Source organism: Hylobates moloch, unplaced genomic scaffold (assembly GCF_009828535.3).
Source record: "Hylobates moloch isolate HMO894 unplaced genomic scaffold, HMol_V3 SCAFFOLD_13, whole genome shotgun sequence".
Taxonomy (NCBI): domain Eukaryota; kingdom Metazoa; phylum Chordata; class Mammalia; order Primates; family Hylobatidae; genus Hylobates; species Hylobates moloch.
Window position 1 is genome coordinate 47619391 of NW_026652288.1, and position 23561 is coordinate 47642951.

The window sequence follows — 23561 nt, forward strand, 5'->3', positions numbered from 1 at the left end:
GCCTCGGCCTCCCAAAGTGCTGGGATTACAAGCGTGAGCCACCGCGCCCGGCCCAGAAGTGTTTCTTAAACAATTTTATAAACTATACTAAAAACAAACCTTCAAACTTACCTCAAAAAATTAACTCAAAATGAATCATAGATCCGGTTGTGGTGGCTTAACGCCTGTAATCCCAGCACTGTGGGAGGTGGAGGCAGACTCTACTAAAGAAAAGCAAACAAACAAACAAAACTAGCCTGGCATGGTGGCACATGCCTGTAATCCCAGCTACTCAGGAGGCTGAGGTGGGAGAATCGCTTGAGTCTGGGAGGTCGAGGCTGCAGTGAGCTGTGATCATCCCACTGCATTCCAACCTGGGAAATAGAGCAAGACCCTGTCTCGAAAATAAAATTCTTTTTTAAAGACACTGTTGAGAAAATAAGAACGCAAGTTTCATACTGGCAGAAAATGTAAGTTTTAGAAAACACTCATATGTAGAATATATGAAGAACTCCTAGAATTCATCAATAAGAAGACAACCCAATTAAAAAATGGACAAGAGATGTCAACAAACACTTGGCCAGAGAAGATAGAGGGTTGAAAAATGAGCACATGAAAAGATGTTCAGTATTAGTCATTAAAAAAAATGCAGGCAGGGTGCAGTGGCTCACTTCTGTAATCCCAGCACTTTGGGAGGCTGAGGCAGGCGAATCACTTGAGGCCAGGAGTTTGAGATCAGCCTGGCCAACATGGTGAAACCCCATCTCTACTAAAAATACAAAAAATTAGCTGGGTATGGTGGCCCACATCTGTGGTTGCAGCTACTCTGGAGGCTGAGACATGAGAATCACTTGAACCTGGGAGCCAGAGGTTACATGAACTGCGATTGCACCACCGCACTCCAGCCTGCATGACAGAGTGAGACTCTGTCTCAAAAACAACAAGAAAAAAACCCATCAAACAAAAAGTCTGGCCATACCAAATGTTGATGAGACTGTGGAGCAGTTGGAACTCTGTTACTGATAAGAAAGATGGTACAACCACTTTGAAACAGACTTAAAAAAAAAAATTAGGCCAGGCGTGGTGGCTCACGCCTGTAATCCCAGCACTTTGGGAGGCCGAGGTGGGCAGACACCTGAGGTCAGGAGTTCAAGACCAGCCTGGCCAACATGGTGAAACCCTGTCTCTACTAAAAATACAAAAATTACCTGGCTGTGGTGGCATGTGCTTGTAATCCTAGCTACTTAGAAGGCTGAATCAGAAAATTGCTTGAACCCGGAGGTGGAGGTTACAGTAAGCCGAGATTGCACCACTGCACTCCAGCCTGGGTGACAGAGCGGGACTCTCTCTCAAAAAAAAAATAAAAAAAATTCTTACCACAAGAGACACCCATTCTCTCTCTATGTCTTTATACAAGAGAAATGAATCTATATGTCCATGTCAAGATTTATATGTGATTTTTTTATACCTGCTCTATTTGTAATAGTTAAAAATTAGAAATAGCTGGGTATGGTGGCACACACCTATAGTTCCTAGCTATTCGGGAGGATGAGGTGGGAAGATCCTGGAGTCCAAGAGTTTGAGGCCAGCTTGAGCAACATAACAAGAACCCATATCTAAAAAAATAAAAATAAATTAAAAATGGGAAACAACCCAGATATTCCTCAACACGTAAATGAATAAATTGTGCTTTATCTATTCAATGGTATATAACTCAACAAATTAACAATTTATTGATATATCAGTACATGGAAATTGTGAGACATTAATTTTTAAAAGTTTTTGATGGTCTGTTGGGTGCAATATGAAATTTTTGGTTTTAATTTGTATTTTCCTAATTCCTAGGAGAAGATGAATTTCTCTTTATTATTAGTCATTTGGGTTTCTAATTTTTAGTCTTTGCCAAGTTTTCTAATTACTTACTCGTCTTTTTCTTTTTGGTCTGTAATTCTTTGTATATACTGAGTACCAATTATTTGTCCTATATGTATGTTTCACAAAAAAACTCGCAGTCTGCAGCTTATTTTTTAACTGTTTATGAATTTTTTAAATTGTATAGAAGTTTTCAATTTTGAAGTCATCAAAAGTTTCAGTGTTTTTTCTGATTTGTGCTAATTCTTATTCAAGAAATCCTTCTTTATGCTGAGGTCATTAAGAATCTTGTATATCTGTTTTTGAACGTTTTAAGGATTTACTTTTCATGTGTAGGTCTTTAATCTACCAGCAATTTATGTTTGTGTGTGGTGTGAATAGGGCTGTAATTTTTTTTCTATGTGGATAACTAATTGCCCCAACACATCTGGTACTGTATTTAATTATGCTTCTAATATAATGAAGTTTTGGGGCATGTACAGGATCTCTATTCCTTTCCCATTGATCTGCTCAATTCCCACGTCTAAATTACTATATAAGAAGCCTATCCCTTGGATGCCATGGTTCACGCCTGTAATCCCAGCACTTTAGGAGGCTGAGGCGGGTGGATCTTTTGAGGTTAGGAGTTTGAGACCAGCCTGGCCAACATGGTGAAACCCCATGTCTACAAAAAATACAAAAATTAGCTGGGTGTGGTGGCGCGCACCTGTAGTCCCAGCTACTCGGGAGGCTGAGACAAGAGAATCGCCTGAGCGCAGGAGGCAGAGGTTGCAGTGAGCCGAGATCATGCCACTGCACTCCAACCTGGGTGACAGAGTGAGAATCCATCTAAAAAAAAAAACAAAAAAAAAACCCTTTGCCTAGTGTGGCAGATTTTCCTTCCTTGTTCATCTTATTTAAACTCCATTGACATTTTTGTTGGAATTGAATTGAATTTAAGGATTAACATGGGGGAACTGGCTTTGCAATATTGAGTCGTTCTAGCCAGAGATGTGATCTATGACTCCATTTGTTTGGGTTATTTATACCCTTCAATAACATTTCATAAGTTTTTCATTAAAGATCTTTTTTCTCTAGATAGTTTTGTGTTTGTTTGTTTGTTTGTTTTTTTGAGATGGAGTCTTGCTCTGTTGCCCAGGCTAGAGTGCAGTGGCGCCATCTTGGCTCACTGCAACCTCCGCCTCTTGGGTTCAAGTGATTCTCCTGCCTCAGCCTCCCATACCCTAAGTAGTTTTGTTAGTTGTTGTATTTCCTTTTTCTACCATTAGAATATAGATACACTGTTAATTTTAGTACATCGATCTTCATTTCAGCTGAATTATTTTAAATGCTAAATGTTTGGTACTTAGATTTTCTTGGGTATTAGACAGCCACATTGGTTAAATTTAGGAAAGTTTTGTTTCTTTTTAATTATACCTTCTTTGTTTTTTATGTGTTACTGCTTTTGTCTAAGCCTTCCCATTCCATAACGAATAGAGATGGTGATGGTGAGCATCCATATATCATTCCTGACTCTAATGATGACTTTTTTTCATATAAACTCAGTAATAACAATACTGACTCCAATTTATTAAGTGCCTACTCCGCGCCATGTACAAATCACACAGTGTGTTAGTGATTTGTTTCTAATTTTTGTAGTATCTTGCAAGACAGAGTTACCCCATTTTATATATGACATTCAAACAGGTAGAGTAGTAGTTTGCCTGTTACATAATTAGTGAGTAGAAAATCTGGGAATTAGTTACTGTTAGTTTTTGTGCCTTACCTAGAGAAAATCTCTCAGCGGGGAGAAGTAGAAAGACTTGCTAAAATGAAATGCTGACATTTTCTTTATGAATTCTCCATCTGCTACATGCTATAGAAATGGCACATACTCCCTCAGTACTCACCATCTACAGGCCTTACTTATTGCTTCCTTTTATATCCTGTTGATGTGAATGAACACTATTGTTTATTTTAGTCTTAATTATTGCTTAATTCAGATTAATCTTATTCATCACATAAGCAGATTTTGCCTTCTACAGCAGCAGCTCTTCGTTCTACATCTCTTTTTTCATTCTTTAGACAGTTTTTTATTTTAATCAGACAGGATCTTGCTCTGTCACCTAGGCTAGAGTACAGTGGTGCCATCACGGCTTGCTCCAGCCTCAACCTCCTGGGCTCAAGCAGTCCTTCCACCTCAGCCTCCTGAGTAGCTGGGACTGCAGGTGAGCGCCTAGCTAATTTTGTATTTTATTTTTATTTTTTGAGATGGAGTGCAGTGGTGCGCATGGTCTTGGCTCACTGCAACCTCTGCCCCCAAGGTTCAAGCAATTCTTTGCCTCAGCCTTTGGAGTAGCTGGGATTACAGGCACCCGCCACCATGCCTGGCTAATTTTTGTATTTTTAATAGAGATGGGGTTTCACCATCTTGGCCAGGCTGGTCTTGAACTCCTGACTTCGTGATCCACCCTCCTTGGCCTCCCAAAGTGCTGGGATTACAGGCGTGAACCACTGTGCCTGGCCAACGCCTAGCTAATTTTTAAATTTTATGTAGAGACAGGATCTTTCTATGTTGCCCAGGCTGGTCTTGAACTCCTGAGCTCAAGCAATCCTCCTGCTTTGGCCTCCCAAAGTGTCGAGATTACAGGCGTGAGTTCTCATTCTTTAGACATTTGATGTAGTTGTTTGTTTTTGGTTTTAGTTATTTTTTTAGTGAGGTCTTGCTCTATTGCCCCATCTGGAGTGCAGTGGTGCAATCATAGCTCTCCGCAGTTTGAACTCCTGGGCTCAAGGTATCTTCCCGTCTCAGCCTCCCAAGTAGCTGGGATTAGAGGGTAACCATCACGCCCAACCATTTGATGTAGTTTTATTTGCCATCCAGATATGGGAGAAGTTTTGGAAGTTTATCTCAGGCTTCATCTCTCTTCACTCATGTAAGCTTTTTTTTCTTTTCAAAAATTTTCTTATGGGAATTTAAACATAAATAACAATAGAGAATAGTTTAACTTCCATGAATCCAACACTAGTTTCAACACAGTCTCCTCCCATTTTTTTATTGTTGTTATTAAAGTTGGATTATTTTATTTATTTAATGTATTTTATTTTATTTTTATTTTATTAATTTGAGACAGAGTCTTGCTCTGTCACCCAGTCTGGTGTGCAGTGGCACGATCTCGGCTTACTGCAATCTCTGCCTCCCGGGTTCAAGCGATTCTCCTGCCTCAACTTCCTGAGTAGCTGAGACTATAGGCATGCGCCACTATACGTGGCTGATTTTTGTATTTTTAGTAGAGATGGGATTTCACCATGGCCAGGCTGGTCTCAAACTCTTGACCTCAGATTATCTGCCCACCTCGGCCTCCCAGAGTGCTGGGATTACAGGCGTGAGCCATTGTGCCCGGTTGAGTTTAATGTATTTTGATAGCAAACTTACAGGAACAGCACAGAAGACAGACAAAATTAAAACCATGTACTGGCCACGCGCTGTGGCTCACGGCTGTAATCCCAGCACTTTGGGGGGCTGAGGCAGGTGGATCACGAGGTCAGGAGATCGAGACCATCCTGGCTAACATGGTGAAACCCCGTCTCTACTAAAAATATAGAAAATTAGCCAGGCGTGGTGGCACATGCTTGTAGTCCCAGCTACTCAGGAGGCTGAGGCAGGAGAATGGCTTGAACCCAGGAGGCGGAGGTTGTAGTGAGCCGAGATCGTGCCACTGCACTCCAGCCTGGGTGATAGAGCGAGACTCTGTCTCCAAAAAAAAACCCAAAAAACAAAAAGCAAACCATGTACTTAGATGTAGGACAACTGAATTAGAAAAATATAGTGAATGGATGGAATTAACTGCATGATAAAAATGCTGCCAACAGTAAGAAATTTACTTGATTTTCTTTTCTTTTTTTAATTTTTTTATTTTTTTAGACGGAGTCTCACTCTGTCACCCAAGTTAGAGAGCAATGGCGGGATCTCGGCTCACTGCAAGCTCTGCCTCCCGGGTTCACGCCATTCTCCTGCCTCAGCCTCTCGAGTAGCTGGGACTACAGGCGCCTGCCACCACACCCGACTAATTTTTTGTATTTTTAGTAGAGTCGGGGTTTCACCGTGTTAGCCAGGATGGGCTCGATCTCCTGACCTCATGATCCGCCCGCCTCGGCCTCCCAAAGTGGTGGGACTACAGGCGTGAGCCACCACACCCGGCCTTGATTTTCAAATAATCCAAATTCTGGCATTATCCAGAAAAATTCAGCAGGTTTATTTATAATTAGAATTGAACTCCTGAAACTTGTTCACTGAAACATTTTGACTTGCATTAATGCTTTATGTACCCATTGCAGTGGTGCGATCACGGCTCACTGCAGCCTGCAGCCTCAACCTCCTGGGCTCAAGTGATCTTCCTGCCCTAGCTTCCTGAGTAGCTGGGACTACCGGTGGGTGCCACCATGCCTGGCTAATTTTTCTTTTTCTTTTTTTTTTTGAGATGGAATCTCACTCTGTCGCCCAGGCTAGAGTATAGTGGCACAATCTTGTCTCACTGCAACCTCTGCCTCCTGGGTTCAAGCAATTCTCCTGCCTCAGCCTCCTGAGTAGCTGGGATTACAGGCGTGTGCCACCATACCCAGCAAATTTTTATATTTTTAGTAGAGACAGGGTTTTGCCATGTTGGCCAGACTAGTCTTGAACTCCTTACCTCAGGTGATTCACCTGCCTTGGCCTCCCAAAGTGCTGGGTTTACAGGCGTGAGTCACCATGCCCGGCCCTATTTTTCGTAGAGATGAGGTTTCACTAGTTGCCCAGGCTGCTCTTGAACTCTCATGCTCAAGTGCTCCTCTTGCCTTGGCCTCCCAAAGTGCTGGGATTACAGGTGTGAGCCACCACACCTGGCCTTCTTTTTTTATTTCTTAATAGAGACAAGGGAGATGAGGTCTCGCTATGTTTCCCAGGCTGATCTTGAACTCCTGGGCTCAATCGATCCTCATGCTTCAGCCTCCCACAGGGTTGAGATTATAGGCGTGAGCCACTGTGCCAAGCTGATACCTCTTTCTCACTTTTCCACTTACAGTGATATATTTTGATACCTTTTGACTCCACAGAAAAAAATACAGAACAATCAGAACTATCAATAACAGGAAAAATATTTTTTTTCCTTAGGGTGAAATATCTGTCATGATAGTGGATTTTTTTTTCTTTTTTTGAGACAGGGTCTTGCTCTGTCACCTAGGCTGGAGTGCAGTGGCCTGATCATAGTTCACTGCCACTGTGATCCCCCTGCCTTAGCCTCCCAAAGTGCTAGGATTACAGGCATGAGCCACCATGCCCAGCCCACAGTGGATTCTTACCACGTTCTCCATGTATGTGGTATGCTAGCTGGATGTCCTTTGGCATAATTGTTTCATGTTTGGCATGGATAGCACATAGGTGTTTTTTTGTTTTTTTGTTTGTTTTGTTGTTGTTTTTTGGGACAAGATCTCACTCTGTTGCCTAGGCTGGAGTGCTGTGATGCTGGGCATGGTGGTTCTCACCTGTAATCCCAGCACTTTGGGAGGCCAAGGCGGGTGGATCACTTGAGATCAGGAGTTCAAGACCAGCCTGGCCAACATGGCAAAATATCATCTCTACTAAAAATACAAAAAATAAGGCCGGGCGCAGTGGCTCATGCCTGTAATCCCAGCACTTTGGGAGGCTGAGGCAGGAGGATCTCCTGAGGTCAGGAGTTCGCGACCAGGCTGACCAACATGGAGAAACCCTGTCTCTACAAAAAATACAAAATTAGCCTGCCGTGGTGGCGCATGCCCGTAATACCAGCTACTCGGGAGGCTGAGGCAGGAGAATTGCTTCAACATGGGAGGTGGAGGTTGCAGTGAGCCGAGACTGCGTTGTTGTACTCCAGCCTAAGCAACAAGAGCGAAACTCCATCTCAAAAAACAAAAAATAGCTGAGCGTGGTGCCTCACACCTGTAATCCCAGCACTTTGGGAGGCCAAGGCGGGTGGATCACCTGAGGTCAGGAGTTCAAGACCAGCCTGGCCAACATGCAAAAGCCCATCTCTACTAGAAATTCAAAAAATAGCCAGGCACGATGGCTCACACCTGTAATGCCAGCTACTGAAGAGGCTGAGGCAGGAGAATCACTTGAACCCAGGAGGCAGAGGTTGCAGTGAGCTGAGATTGCACCATTGCACTTCAGCCTGGGCAACAGAGCGAGACTCCGTCTCAAAAAATAAATAAATAAATAAATAAAGTGCTTAGGATAGGTTTGGCAAAGTGACTCACGCCTCCCAGCACTTGGGAAGATGAGGATCGCTTGAGGTCAGAAGTTCAAGACTAGCCTGGGCAACAACTGAGATCCTTTCTCTACCGAAAAGAAAAAAAAAAGTTTAGCCTGGTGTGGTGACGTGTGCCTGTAGTCCAAGTTACTTTGGAGGCTGAGGCAGGAGGATCCCTTGAGCCCAGGAGCTTGAGATTGCAGTGTGTTATTATTGCCACTGCACTCCAACCTGGGTGACAGAGTGAGACATTGTCACTAAATAAAAAAATAGAAAATAAAGTGCTTAGAACAGTACCTGGACTACACAAGTTCTCAAAAGGATTTTGGCAAATGTAACTTGATTTTATCACTTTTTTTTTTTTTTTGAGGTGGAGTCTTGCTCTGTCACCCAGGCTAGAGTGCAGTGGCATGATCTCGGCTCACTGCAACCTCCCACCTCCCGGGTTCAAGCAATTATTTTGCCTTAGCCTCTCGAGTAGCTGGGATTACAGGCCTGTGCCACCATGCCTAGCTATTTTTTGTATTTTTGGTAGAGATGGGGTTTCACCATGTTGGCCAGGCTGGTCTTGAACTGACCTGAGGTGATCCTCTTGCCTTGGCCTCCCAAAGTGCTGGGATTACAGGCATGAACCTCGGCACCCAACCTTGCTTTTATCACTTAATGTGTCCTGGGGATCTTTTCATACTATATATGGATTTTGTAAATGATTCTTTAAGAGAGTAACTTTGTACCAGCCTGGGTGAAGCCAAACACTGTCTCAAAAAGAAAAAAAAAAAAAGTAACTTTGTGAAGGAACCTCAGCATTAAGTTTTGTTGTAATTTGTCCCATCTTATAAAACACCTCTTTATCCCCTCCATCCTCCAGCTATCAGCCGATTTCACTTTACAACAAAGTTGTCTGAAAGAGTTGTTTATTCTTGCTATCCCCAATTCCTCTTTTTCTTTCTTATACCTACTCCCGTTAGGCGTTCACCACCACTCTGTATTCCTAAATCCAGTAATCAGATAAAAATTCTCATTTCATTTGACCTATCAGTACTTGATGCAGTGCATCACCTTCTTCTCTTTAAAATACTTTTTCATTTGGCTTCCAAAACACTATACTGTCTTTTCTCACTGGCCATTTCTTCTTAGTCTCCTTTGTTGGTTCTTCTGACCCTCCTTTTTTTCTTAATGAAAAGTTTCAAAGATATAAAGTAATTTTTTAATATTATAATGAATTCCCTCATGTACCCTTCATAATCATCAACATTCTCTATTCTTGTTTAATCTATGACTCTACACATTGCTTACCCCCACTTGGTTATTATTTTTAAAAGTCTCATTTGGCTGGGCACTGTGGCTCATGCCTATAATCCCAGCACTTTGGGAGGCCAAGATGAGAGGATCACTTGAGGCCAGGAGTTCAAGACTAGCCTGGTCAATATAGTAAGACCCCATCTCTGATTTAAAAAAAATTATTAAAAATAATAAAAGTCTCATTTATTGTATATAATTTACTTGAATAACTCTTACCCTTTTAGATGAACAGTTCTGTAAATTTTTACAAACATTTACAATCTCCTAACCACCATCACAATCCAAATATAAAATATTTTCATCTCAGATGGTTACCTTTTGCCCCTTGTAGTTCATTCCCTCCACTTACCCCCAGACTCTGGCAGCCACTAATATGTTTATTGTCCTTATAATTTTGCCTTTTTTCCAGAACGTCATGTAAATGGCATCACACTGTATATAACTTTTTGTTTGTTTGTTTTTTGAGACAAGAGTCTCACTCTGTCCAGGCTGGAGTGCAGTGGCACAATCTTGGCTCACTGTAACCTCTGCCTCCTGAATTCAAGCAATCCTCCCACCTCAGCCTCCCGAGTACCTGAGACTACAGGTGTGTCCCACCATGCCCAACTAATTTTTGTATTTTAGTAGAGACATGGTCTCAACATGTTTCCCAGGCTAATCTTGAACTCCTGGGCTCAAGCGATGTGCCCACCTTGGCCTCCCAGATTGCTGGGATTACTATAAGCGTGAGCCACTGCGCTCGGCCAGTATATGACATTTTGAGACTGACTTCTTTCACTCAGCATAATGTCTTTGAGATTCATCCAACTTGTTCCTTATATTAGTACTTTTTTTTTTTCTTTTTGAGACAAGGTCTCACTCTGCTGCCCAGGCTGAGTGCAGTGGTGCAATCACAGCTCACTGCAGCGTCGACCTCCTGGGCTCAAGTATTCCTCCTGCCTTAGCTTCCTGAGTAGCTGGGACTACAGCCATACCACCATGCCTGCTAATTTTTGTATTTTTCGTAGATATGGGGTCTCACTATGTTGCCCGGGCTGGCCTTGAACAACAAATGATCTGGCCACCTCGGCCTCCCAAAATGCTGGGATTATAGGAGTGAGCCACCATGCCTGGCCAGTTCATTCCTTTTTATTGCTGAGTATAATTCTGTTGTATGAGTGTACCACAGTTTGTTTATCTGAGTCTGCTAGAGATTTATCAATTGTATTAATCTTTGAAGGAACCAGTTTTTTGTTTCATATTTTTTCCTGTTTTCAATTTCATTGAGTTTTGCTTTTTATTATTACCTTCATTCTGATTCCTTTGAATGTATTTTGTTCTCCTCTTTTTAGTTTCTTAAGATGGAAAGTTAGATTATTGATATAAGATCTTTCTACTTGTATTAGTCAGCTTCAGCTGCCATTGCAAAATACCACAGACTAGGTAGCTTAAACAGCAGAAATTTTTCTTTTCTTTCTTCTTTTTCCCTCCCTCCCTCCTTTCTTTCTTTCTTTCTCTTTCCTTCCTTTCTTTCTTTCTTTTTTCTTTCTTTCCTTTCTCTTTTTCTTTCTCTCTTTCTTTCCTTCTTTCTCTTTCTCTCCTTCTTTCTCTCTTTTCTTTCTCTCTTCTTTCTCTTCTTTATTTCTCTCCTCCCCTCCCCTTCTCTCCCCCCCCCCTCTTTTTCTTCTCTCTGTCTTTTTTTTTTTTTTGAGACAGGGTCTTGTTCTGTTGCCCAGGCTGGAATACATTGGTGCCATCATGGCTCACTACAACCTTGACCTCCCAGACTCAAGTGATCTTCCCAAGAAGCTGGGACCACAGGCACGCACCACCTGTACATATATATATATATATATATATATATATTTTTTTTTTTTTTTTTTTTTTTTTTTTGTAGTAGACATAAGGTCTCACTGTGTTGCCTAGGTTGGTCTCAAGCTCCTGGGCTCAAGCGATTCTGCCTACCTCAGCCTCCCATACCTGGGAGTAGCTCATACCTGGGATTACAGGCATGAGCTACTGCATCCAGCCAGAAAGTTATTTCTTATGGTTCTAGAGGCTGAGAAGTTGAAGATCAAGGTACTGCCAAGGTGGTTATAATCCTGAAGCATCCTGAAGCCTCTTAGCGTGTAGGCAGCTGCCATGTTTCTGTGTGTTTATATGACCTGTTTGTGTGAGAGGTAGTGAGGGAGAGAGAGAACTTTCTGTTGTCTCTTCCGATAAGGATACTAATACGATCAGATCAGAGCCTCGTGTGACTTCATTTAACCTTAATTACTTTCTTAGAGGTCCCATCTCTAAATACAGCCCCACTACCAGTTAGGGCTTCAACATTCGAATTTTGGGGGAACACAGACTTTTAGTCTGTGGCACTACTTTTCTAGTGTAAGCATTTATTATTATGTATATATTTCTCTTTAGGCACTTTTTTAGTTTGCATCCCACAAATTTTGCTACATGATGTTTGCATTTTTGTTCAGCTCAGAATATCTTCCAATTTCCCTTGAGACTTCCTCTTTGACCCAAGGATTATTTAGAAGTATATTTAACTTCCAAGTGTTTGGAGATTTTCCTGTTCTATTTTTGTTACTGATTTCTACTTTAATTTCATTATAGTTAGAGGATATACTTCGTATAATTTTGATTCCATTACATTTGTTAAGGTTGTTTTATAACTCAAGATATGATCTGTCTTGGTGAATGCTCCATGAGCACCTGAAAGTAATGTGTATTCTTTTTTCAGTTGGAGTGTTCCATATATGTCAGTTAGATCCTATTGGTTGATGATGTTGTTCAGTTCTTTTTTTTTTTTTTAATTTTCTTTTTCTTTCTAAAATAAATTCCTGAACCCAGAGTGTTCAGTTCTTTTATATCCTTGCTTTTTTTTCTGTCTAATGGTTCTATTTCTGAGAGAGTGGTGTTAAAATATCCCATTGTAATTGTGCATTTGTCTACTTTTCCTTTTAGTTCTCAGTTTTTGTTTGTGTATTTTGAAGTTCTTTTATTAGGTGCCTAGATATTTAGAATTACGTCTTTTTGGTGAATTATTATCATTATGTAATGTTCCTCTTTATCCCTGGTAATTTTCTTTGATCCGATGTATACTTTGTCTAAGATTAAAATTCTAGCCTTTTTTTGGTTAGTGTTTATATGGTACATCTTTTTCTATTACTTTTTAAAATTAATAGACTGGCCAGGCACTGTGGCTCATGCCTGTAATCTCAGCACTTTGGAAGGCCGAGGTGGGAAGATCGCTTGAGGCCATGAGTTTGAGACTAGGCTGAGGAACATAGGGTGACCCTGCCTCTTAAAAAAAAAAAAATAGCTGGGCAATGTTGACACATGCCTGTGGTCTCAACTGTTTGGGAGACTGAGATATGAAGATTCCTGGGGCCTGTGAGGTTGAGGCTGCAGTGAGCAATGATTGCACCACTTCACGCCAGCCTGGGTGACGGAGGGAGACCTAGTCTCAAAAAAAAAAATAATTAAAAAAAATTAGGCTGGGCACAGTGGCTCACGCCTCTAAACCCAGCACTTTGGGAGGCCGAGGTGGGCGGATCACCTGAGGTTGGGAGTTCAAGAGCAGCTTGACCAACATGGAGAAACCCCGTCTCTAGTAAAAATACAAAATTAGCCGGGTGTAGTAGCGCATGCCTGTAATCCCAGCTACTTGGGAGGCTGAGGCAGGAGAACTGCTTGAACCTGGGAGGCGGAGGTTGTGGTGAGCGGAGATCGTGCCATTGCACTCCAACCTGGGCAACAAGAGTAAAACTCCGTCTCAAAAAAAAAAAAAAAAAATTAATATACTTTCATTTTTAGAACAGTTGTAAGTTTACAGAAAAATTGAGCAGAAAGTACAGAGTCCCCATATGCCACCCACTGTCTTCCATACACACAGTAGTGTCCCCTGTTATTAACATCTTGTATTAGTATGGTTCATATATTAAAACTGATAAACTAATATTGATGTATTATTATTTTTAAAGAGACAGAACCTTAATGAGCCGAGATCGCCCCTCTGCACTCCAGCCTGGGCAACAGAGCGAGACTCTGTCTCAAAAAAAAAAAAAAGAAAAAGAGAACCTTACTCTGTTGCCCTGGCCAGAGTGCAGTGGTGTGATCATGACTCACTGCAGCCTCTAACTCCCTGGCTCAAACGATCCTTCTGCTTCAGCCACCAGAGTGGCTGGGATTACAGGCACAAAGCTACTGTGCCCAGCTTGATACATTTTTATGAACTAAAGTCCATAGTTTACATTAGGTTTTATTCTTTGTGTTATACAATTCTTTTGATTTTGACAAATGTATAATATCATGTATCCACCCTTAAAGTACCATACGGCATAGTTTAATTCATATTTTTTTTTTGAGGTTAAGAGCGGAGGTTTAATAGGCAAAAGAAAGAGAACAGCTCTCTCTCCTGCGAGAGAGAGGGGCGCCCAAGGGGGACTTCCTAATCCATATACTTTTAACCTGCTTATATCATTGTATTTGCAGTGAGTTCCTTGTAGACGGCATGTAATTGGGTCATTTATAAAAATGTATTTGGACAATCTCTGTCTTTTAACTGGCATTTTTAGATGATTTACACTTAATATAATTGTTACTATGTTAGATTTTGTCTACCATCTTATTATGTGTTTTTTCTTTGTTCCTCTTATTTTTTAATCACTTATTGATTCTGTTGTTTTGCCTTTGAGTGATTTGAACCTTTGTAGTATTGGATTTTAATCTTTGTAATTTATCTACTAGGTTCTGACTATATCTTTTTGTATAGGTTTTTTATTGGTTACTCTAGAGATCTCTCTAGATCTCTATGTATGTATGCACACATATATACATACACAGATATGTGGTACATGTACACATGTGTGCGTATAGATATACACACCTAACTTTTTTTTTTTTTTGAGATGGGGTCTCACTCTGTCATCCAGGCTGGAGTGCAGTGGCACAGATACAGCTCATTGCAGCTTCAAACTCCTGGGCTCAAGTGATCCTCCCTCCTCAGCCTCCTGAGTAGCTGAGACTGTAGGCCTATGCCACCAAGCCCGGCTAATTTTTTAATTTTTTGTACAGATAGGGTCTCGCTATGTTGACCAGGCTGGTCTTGAACTCCTGGCCTCAGGTGATCCTCCTGCCTCAGCCTCCTTACATGCTGGGATTACAGGTGTGAGCCACCATGCCCAGCTACATGTAACTTTTAATATTTAGAATTGATATTTTACCATTTAAGGTGGAGTCTTGAAACTTTACCACCATATAGGTTTCTTTCGTATCCCTCTTTATGTTGTAGTTGCCTTATCTGTTACATCTACATACATTAAAAACCCCGTCAACTTAAAACTTTTGCTCTCAAACACCAAACATTTTAAGGAACTCAATAGGAGAATAGTCTATTATATGTAATCAGATATTTACCATTTATGTTTTTCTTCTTTCTGGTCTTCCATATTTTGTTGTATTATCATTTTCTTTTTGTAAAATGTCCTTTGACCATTCTTTTAGTGCAGATCTGCTACTGTGAATTCTCTTAGTTTTCCTTCATCTGAGAATGCCTTTATTTGATCTTCATTACTGAAGGATATTTTCTCTAGATATAGAATACCGTATTTATAGTTCTTTCATTTAGCACTTTAAAAAAATGTTGTTCCACTTCCTTCTAGTTCTCATGGTTTCTTTTTTTTTTTTTTGAGATGGAGTTTCACTCTTGTTGCCCAGGCTGGAGTGCAATGGCACGGTCTCGGCTCACTGCAACCTCTGCCTCGTAGGTTCAAGTGATTCTCCTGCCTCAGCCTCCCAAGTAGCTGGGATTACAGGCGCCTGCCACCATGCCTGGCTAATTTTTTGTACTTTTAGTAGAGACGAGGCTTCACCACGTTGGCCAGGCAGGTCTCGAACTCCTAACCTCAGGTGATCCACCCGCTTCGGCCTCCCAAAGTGCTGGGATTACAGGTGTGAGCCACTGCTCCTGGCCTTTTTTTTTTTTTGAGACAGAGTTTTGCTCTTGTTGCCCAGGCTGGAGTGCAATGGCACGATCTTGGCTCACTGCAACCTCTGCCTCTCGGGTTCAAGCAATTCTGACTCAGCCTCCTGAGTAGCTGGGATTACAGGCACTCACCACCATGCCCGACTAATTTTTGTATTTTTGGTAGAGGTTGGGTTTCACCATGTTGGCCAGCCTGGTCTCGAACTCCTGACCTCAGGTGATCTGCCTGCCTTGGCCTCCCAAAGTGCTGGGATTACAGGCGTGAGCCACCGCACCCAGCCCTCATTCTCCTGGTTTTTAATAAGAAATATGAAGCTGCCAGGCATGGTGGCTGGTGCCTGTAATCTCAGTTACTTGGGAGGCTGAAGTGGGAGGATTGCTTGGGGCCAGGAGTTGAAGAGAAGCCTGGGCAGCATAGCAAGAACTCTTCTCTAAAAAAATAAAATAAATATAGATTGGGGGCATAGGGGCACATGCCTGTAGTCCCAGCTACCTGAGAGCCAGAGCCAGGAGGCAGGAGGATTGCTTGAGCCCAGAAGTTCAACTCTGCAGTGAGCTGCAATCCTGCCACTGCACTCCAGCCTGATGCTAGAGCAAGACCTGTCTCTTAATATATGTGTATATATATATGAAAGAAATATGAAGCCGTTTGAATCATTATTGCCTTAATAACGAATGCATCATTTCATTTTGGTTGCCTTCAAGATTTTTTCTCTTTTTGTGTTTAGCTGTTAGATTATGATGAATCCAGGAGTTTATCATGGATTCGTTTGTGTTTATCCTGTTTGGGGCAATTACTGAGCTTCTTGAATCTGTTGGTTTATGTCTTTTGTCAAACTTGTGAAGTTTGCTTCCATTATTTCTTTCAATATTTCAGTACAGTCTTTCTCCTCACCCTCTGGGACTCTAATGTCCAGAATATTAGACATTTTGGTATTGTTCCTCAAGTCCTTGATGATCTGTTTTTTTTTTTTTCCCCCAATAAGGAAATTTTTTTAGGCCAGTTGCAGTGGCTTGTGCCTGTAATCCCAGCACTTTGGGAGCCCGAGGCAGGCAGATCACCCGAGGTCGGGAGTTCGAGACCAGCCTGACCAACATGGAGAAACCCAGTATCTACTAAAAATACAAAATTAGCTGGGCATGGTGCCACATGCCTGTAATCCCAGCTACTAGGGAGGCTGAGGCAGGAGAATCGCTTGAACCAGGAAGGTGGAAAGATGGAGGTTGCGGTGAGCTGAGATTGCGCTATTGCACTCCAACCTGGGCAACAAGAGCAAAACTCCATCTCAAAAAAAAAAAAAAAAAAAAAAATTTTTTTTTCCTTTAGTGTTGAGATTCAATATTCACATTTGATACCTCTGTTGATCTGACTTCAAATTCATTGACTCTTTCCCCTGTCATTTCTGTTCTGCTATTGAACTCATCAAGTGAGTTTTTATGTTTTGATTGTTATATTTTCCAGTTCTAAAATTTTCATTTGGTTCTTCTTTATATCCTCTGTTTCTTTGCTGAGACATTCTGTCTTTTCATTAGTTTCAAGAATGTTTGTCCTACCTTGTTGGAATATTTTTGTAATGTGAGATCATTAATTTCAACATTTGTGTCATCTTCTTGTTTTGACTGTTCATCTCTTTTCTTATACAAATTCAAATTATCTTGGTTCTTCATATGCTGGGAAATTTTAGATTGTATCCTGGAAAATTTGAATATTATGTCATGAATATCAGGGTCTCGTTTAAATCCTGTGGTGAATATTGACTTTAATTTTAGCAGACATTCAACCTGGTTGTGTTCAACTTCAAGTTCCGTGCAGCTTTTTGTGAGTGATGATTCCAAAGTCTGTTCAGTTTTTGAAGGCTTTGCAGTGCTATTTAGATCTGCCTTGCATGTATATCACCTACCCACTCATCTGAGATTTGGCTGATGGCTATTCTTATAGTTCAGAATGACCTTAATGTTAGGAGATACGTACTGAATTGTTTTAGGTGTGAAGAGTGATCATGAAAGCATGTCAAATAGACCTGAAAAAAATTTATATGCACATATATGCATGCACATATGTGTTTACATAAGTTTGTATATGTATCTAGGTGATTGTTGTGCTAGTTTTGCAAATTCTCTTTATGTTAGAAATTTCTCAAGTAAAAATTTCAGGGCAACAAATAAATAAATAAAGGTCAAAAACATGTCATTCATCTGCTTAAAAACCACGAATGGCCTGTCATCTCATGAAGTGTAAAAGTTAGATTGCTTTCAGTGGTCGATTTGGCCCTGTGGGATCAGCCTTCCAACCCCCTAAGGCTTCTCATCTCACTCAGAGTAAAAGCCAGAGCCTGTTTTTTTTTTTTTTTAAACCTTTTGTATGACCCTTAATGAGTCTATCTCTTATTCCTAGAGCTTATCTTAGTTCCTGTCAATGGTAAGAATCCAACCATACAAGTATTTTTCTGAATAAATAAATAGATGTGTCTTTGTGACAAGTTTTATTGTTTTCATCAGGATGCCTTGACCATAGCTATACATTATTTTGTGCTGTTGCAGATCATGCATTGCCTGTAATGTTCATTACTTCCTGAGCAATAGAGATTATTACTATCTTTCCGTGGGCTCTTAAAAATTAAGATCTGAGGCCAGGCTCAGTGGCTAACGCCTGTAATCCCAGCACTCTGGGAGGCCAAGGCAGGCAGATCACCTGAGGTCGGGAGTTTGAGACTAGCCTGAGCAGCCTGGAGAAACCCTGTCTCTACTAAAAATACAAAATTAGCTGGGCGTGGTGGCGCATGTCTGTAATCCTAGCAACTCGGGAGGCTGATACAGGAGAATCACTTGAACCCGGGAGGCGGAGGTTGTGGTGAGCCAAGATCGCGCCATTGGACTCCAGCTTGGGCAACAAGAGCGAAACTCCATCTCAAAAAAAAAAAAAAAAAAAAAAATTAAGACCTGAGGGTCATATCTAAGCTTGCCGTTCCAGAGCCATGTATACTTTCTCAAATAATTACTTTTCTTTCCTGGTCTCCTTTGTACCAGTTTCTTTACTTTAATCGACTTATTGTCATCCCTGTACTTATACTCTCCATTACCATCCTTTTTCATCAGTTCTGTCAGTAAGATGCCTTCATGGTTTCCTTATTCCCTCGTTTTACAGCCAAAGTATTTTTCCCTTCCTTTGGGGGCAAATAATAGGAAGAGGAACAGATAGCTAGCTACTGGTGTCCTGTGCTGTCTGCCTTCTGCCCCAAAATGAAAAACAATTTTACTAAATATAGCTCGCTGACAAGAAAATTCTCTATAACAAGGTTTGGTCTTAATTTTACATTTCTAAAGTCCAGCCCAGTAGCTTTTAGGCAAAGATCATATCTCTGGCCTTAGTTATTTTGCAGGTGAGAAAAAGATAAGGTAAATTTAAAGGTGAGCTTTTAATTCAATACGTATTTCCAACTTGTTATTCACTAAAGAGACTATTTTGGTATTTCGACATATGTAGCAGAAAGGAGCTGCTGCTGTGTCTTTAAAAGCTATCCTCAGAGCAGTGTGGAGGCAGGCGTGCCACTGAAGTACTTGAATGAGAGAAGAGGAGGTGGGAGGGGGTGCTCTTACAGCCTCTGTGTGTGTGTGTGTGTGTGTGCGCGCGCGTGCGTGTGTGTCTGTGTATGCCTGTGTCTGTGAGTGTATGTGCCAGTGTGACTGTTGGCAGAGCTCTGGATGATATCTCTCTGAACAGCTGGGCCATGGTCGGCTTCAGAGCTGCTTGTCAGAGCAATTAGCTAGCTGGAGCTGCAGCAGCAAGGATCAGTATCATTTCATTCAAGGGTGAAGGGGGCGGGAGAGGGCTGCGGGTGGGGGAAGAGGCACAGGTTTCCCAGAAGGAATTTCTTCCGGCAAAATTCCGGCAGAACAGATCTTTACAATGAAATCTCCATTAATAATGTGAGCTCGCTGTTGGTGTAAGTACAGATCCATCTGGGGTGAGTTTTGGATAATTTTCTTTTTTTATATAAAAGTCCTTGAACTCCACAGACTGGGTAGAAAGAAGCTATAAAGATATTTTTCTATCTTGGCTGATTTAACTGTATAATACACACTAGGGAAATTAGAGAATTTTGAGGTGCTAAGTTTTGTGAGGGTTTTTTAGGCATTTTCATTTGCTGTTTTTTATCTTTAAAATATTATAAAAATTAGGTTTGCTAGAACTTTTACTCTATTCAGATTTTACCTCTTCCGTGGCTATTTCAAGCAATGCTTCATTCAGATGCAGCTTATGAGAACAGTGGTGATTTCTGTTCTCTTTGGTGATGCTCTTGACGCACATTGCAGGAAGCAGGGATTCCCCTATAAATATCCTTCACTGTGTCATTACCCAGCTATCCACACCTGGCTGGTGAATGTGCCTATCTGTCCTATATCTTTACGTAACTATCCCCTAGTCTTTAAATGTGATAAGTCTTTGCTATGGCTGGGGAGCTTTTTTGATTATGAACATCCTAGGAGGCATTTGTTAAAACCTTTTTACTAAAAAATGCCTTTTGATGTGTTGAGATTGTCACATGGATTTCTTCTGGGTTTATTTATTCTTATTTTGTATTACTTTTTCTTATAATTGGCTTGTTTTTATTTGCTGGCCTTGGATTCTAAAGAGTGCAGAGATGGGATTCCCTCTACCTCCAGTGACGTAGTGATTTTGTTTGCAGTCTTTTTCTTCTGAGAGGGAGGGGACAGAGAGAAGGAAGAAGAAAAATCCATCTGAAGCGGTGCGTTCTTCCTTCTGTGACTTGATGTTGGTAACTGGGTGCCATTGAATAGAGCTGAAGCCAAAGTGGGATGTTTTAAGGGTGCTATACTTTTGTTTGTTTCCTTTTAAAATAGGGTCAGACCGAAGTCAGAATTGCTGAAGCAAGGTGCCTGAATTAACCCTATATGTCCTGCTGTTAATTTTACCTAATTACTTTTTCTAAATAAGGAAAGAAAAAGAACTCATGAGCAGGTTTCTGGAACCAGGATCCATGAATAATTTTGGTTGAGTTTTGGATTTGGAATTTTTCTGCCTTATTTGCACAGACAGTTTGTACACTGTTTCTCAGACCTAAAAAATAGGTAGTTATGTAAAATTCCTTGACACTAGTTTAGAACAAAATTCTAATTTTGATATATGTAGCTAAAGCGAAGCTTTAGGAAGAAATTGTTATATATACTCTTAGGTGTGAGCATAACAGCCCAACCCATTTTTTTTTTTTTTTTTGGATTGAGTATCTGGGCTTCCAGTCCCTTTTCGTGCAACTCCATTTTAATACCGCTGATTTCTAGAGGGCTGCAGAGGTCAGTTTGAAAAACTCAGTAAACTAGAGCCTAGGAAAATTGAAGGTTTACCTATCTGTCAATGTGTGTTTGGGTAACATATGTGGAAAAGTGCCTTTAAGAATATGCTGGTTTATTTTCTATCTTTATTTTCTCTTCTGTTCTGTGCTTTCATTTACTCTAAATTCTTTGTGTGAAGTGAAAAGAGTAATAATGTCTGCTTCTCAGCTTACATTAGGTATTCTTATTTTTCTATGATAGTTCAATTATATTAATATTTATTACAGCCATAAATGTTTCAAACCAACACAATCTATTTTTGGAAGGGGGCGGTAGGAGAAGAAAAAGGAAGATAATCCTAGGGCAAATGGAGAGAATTCTAGAAGAATAACCTATTTAGATGCTTGCCAGAGACAGGAGCTATAAGGGTTAAGAGAAATTCCACCACATCCTTGCATCTTGATATTGCAGCAAATTTGTGGATAATTTCTTGCTAGCTTTTCAGGAAACCCCTGTGGTGGACAACCCTCATTAATCGTTGCTGGGAGACTGCTCTGACGTCACTGGGAGCAGTTCCCTGTCTGCAACTAGGACAGGAATAGCCTTTGAGGGGGAAGAAAACTGCTGTGAAATTAAAAGATGACGGTTTTGTTTAGTTGGTTTTCCTTTCATTTGAGGGTAGGTAAGATAGACCTAAAGTCTTTCTTAAATGTTTGTCATTACCAAGGGAAAAATTGCCAAAAGTTCTTTTTATTTCAACTGGAAGGGCCTTCTTTTGAAATCTTTATTTTCTAACCATCAAGGTTTTGGAAGAGGTCAAGGAAAAAGAAAAGCTATTGAAAGATGTTAGAGAAGTAAGATTTCTGTTTCTTTTTATCCCCTTTTCCCTCTCCTTTTTTTTTTTTTGTTTTTGGAAGAAGGAAAGATCAAGAACAGCTTTTATAAATCGTTGTTTTTAGCATCACCCTTTTTGGGATAATTAAAAATGTGATATATATGTTGGAAGGACACTACTGTGCCTAAAAGTTACTACACCTACTTAATTCTCTTCTCTCTGATATCTTCCTCTCCTAGCCCACTCCCGTAACAGCTCTCACTGTTAACACACTGTTAACAGCTTCTCTCTCTCTCTCTTTTTTTTTTTTTTTTTTTTTTTTCGGAGTCTTGCTCTGTCACCCAGGCTGGACTGCAGTGGCATGATCTTGGCTCACTGCAACTTCCACCTCTCGGGTTCAAGCAAGTCTCCTGCCTCAGCCTCCCAAGTAGCTGGCATTATAGGTGCATGCCACCACACCCAGCTAATTTTTGTATTTTTAGTACAGATGGGGTTTCACCATGTTGGCCAGGTTGATCTCGAACTTCTGACCTCGTGATCCGCCCGCCAGCCTCTCAGAGTGCTGGGATTACAGGCATGAGCCACCACATCCAGCAAGAGCTTCTCTTTAGAAAAAACTTACTGGTTGAATGCTTGCCCCCTGAAATTCAAATCCCAGCTTTGCCAATTGCTGCTCTGTGACCTTGGCCAAATTACTTAACATCTCCATTTGTAAAATGGGTCAGACATAGTGGCTTACGCCTGTAATCCCAGCACCTTGGGAGGCTGAGGCGGTTGGATCACTTGAGGTCAGGAGTTTGAGACTAGCCTGGCCAACATGGTGAAACCCAGTCTCTACTAAAACTACAAAAAAAATTAGCCGGGTATGGTGGCGAACACCTGTAATCTCAGCTACTGGGCAGAGGTTGCAGTGAGCCGAGATCACACTTCTGCACTCCAGCCTGGGCAGCGGAGCAAGACTCTGCCTTTTAAAAAGACACACACATGCACACACATTTGTAAAATGAAGACAATAATTAGTACCCACTTCCTAGGGTTGGTTTGAGGATTAAAAGAGTTAATGTATGCATAATAAAGCTTTTAAGACAGTTCCTGGTCATTTAAAGACTTAGTTAGCATTAGCCATTATTATTAATATTTAGAAATAGAGTCCAGCCCAGGTGGCAGAGTGAGACCCTATCTCTCTCTCTCTCTTTAAAAAAAAAAAAAGGCAGGGGTATGTACTATTTGTGCTTCAGATCACATGTAATTTTTGAGGAAGCCATAAGAGGTTTTCAAGCCATGTAAGAGATTGAGTTTGTAAAATGAACATCAGGGTCGGGCATTGTGGCTCACACTTGTAAGACCAGCACGTTACTTTGGGAGGCCAAGGTGGGTGGATCAGTTGAGGTCTGGGGTTCGAGAGCAGCCTGGGCCTCGTCTCTACCGAAAATGCAAATAAATTAGCTGGGCATGGTGGCTCATGCCTGTAGTCCCTGTAGTCCCAGTTACTCGGGAGGCTGAGGCAGGAGGATCACTTGAACATATCCAACCAATATGGATACAAATTCTGTACTAATATGGAAACAAAGTTTAGAAAGAGATATCTCAAAACATCGTGTTGTTAATAGCAGTTATCTCTGAGTTGTTGATCATGGGTTTTTTTGTTTGTTTTCTTCTCTATAATTGTGCGTGGTTTTTTTTTGTTTTTGTTTTTGAGATGGAGCTTTGCTCTTGTTGCCCAGGCTGGAGTGCAATGGTGCAATCTTGGCTCACTGCAGCCTCTGCCTCCCGGGTTCAAGCAATTCTCCTGCCTCAGCCTTCCGAGTAGCTGGGAGTACAGGCATGCGCTACCATGCCCGGATAATTTTGTATTTTTAGTAGAGACAGGGTTTCTCCACGTTGGTCAGGCTGGTCTTGAACTCCTGACCTCAGGTGATCCGCCCATCTCAGCCTCGCAAAGAGCTGAGATTACAGGCGTGAGCCACTGCACCCAGCCATGCGTGTTTTTTCTAAGTATAAAGAAACCTGCAGTACTTTTCTAATCATAAAAATTAAAAAATATAAAAATTTCTAGTGTTCATATCTG

The 23561-nt window shown here is 41.1% G+C and overlaps 1 protein-coding gene across 10 annotated transcripts in view; it reads left to right on the forward strand.

Moving 5' to 3' along the window:
• R3HDM2 (R3H domain containing 2) overlaps positions 1–23561 on the forward strand; it is a 183436-nt gene that overhangs the window by 74554 nt on the left and 85321 nt on the right. The window contains exon 1 of one of the 10 annotated variants that reach the window (XM_058426224.1): positions 19998–20114. The exons of the other annotated variants lie outside the window; for them this stretch is intronic. The gene's annotated coding sequence lies outside the window, so the exon portion shown is untranslated. Of the gene's footprint in view, positions 1–19997; positions 20115–23561 lie in introns of those variants that run through there. 10 annotated transcript variants of the gene reach the window in all.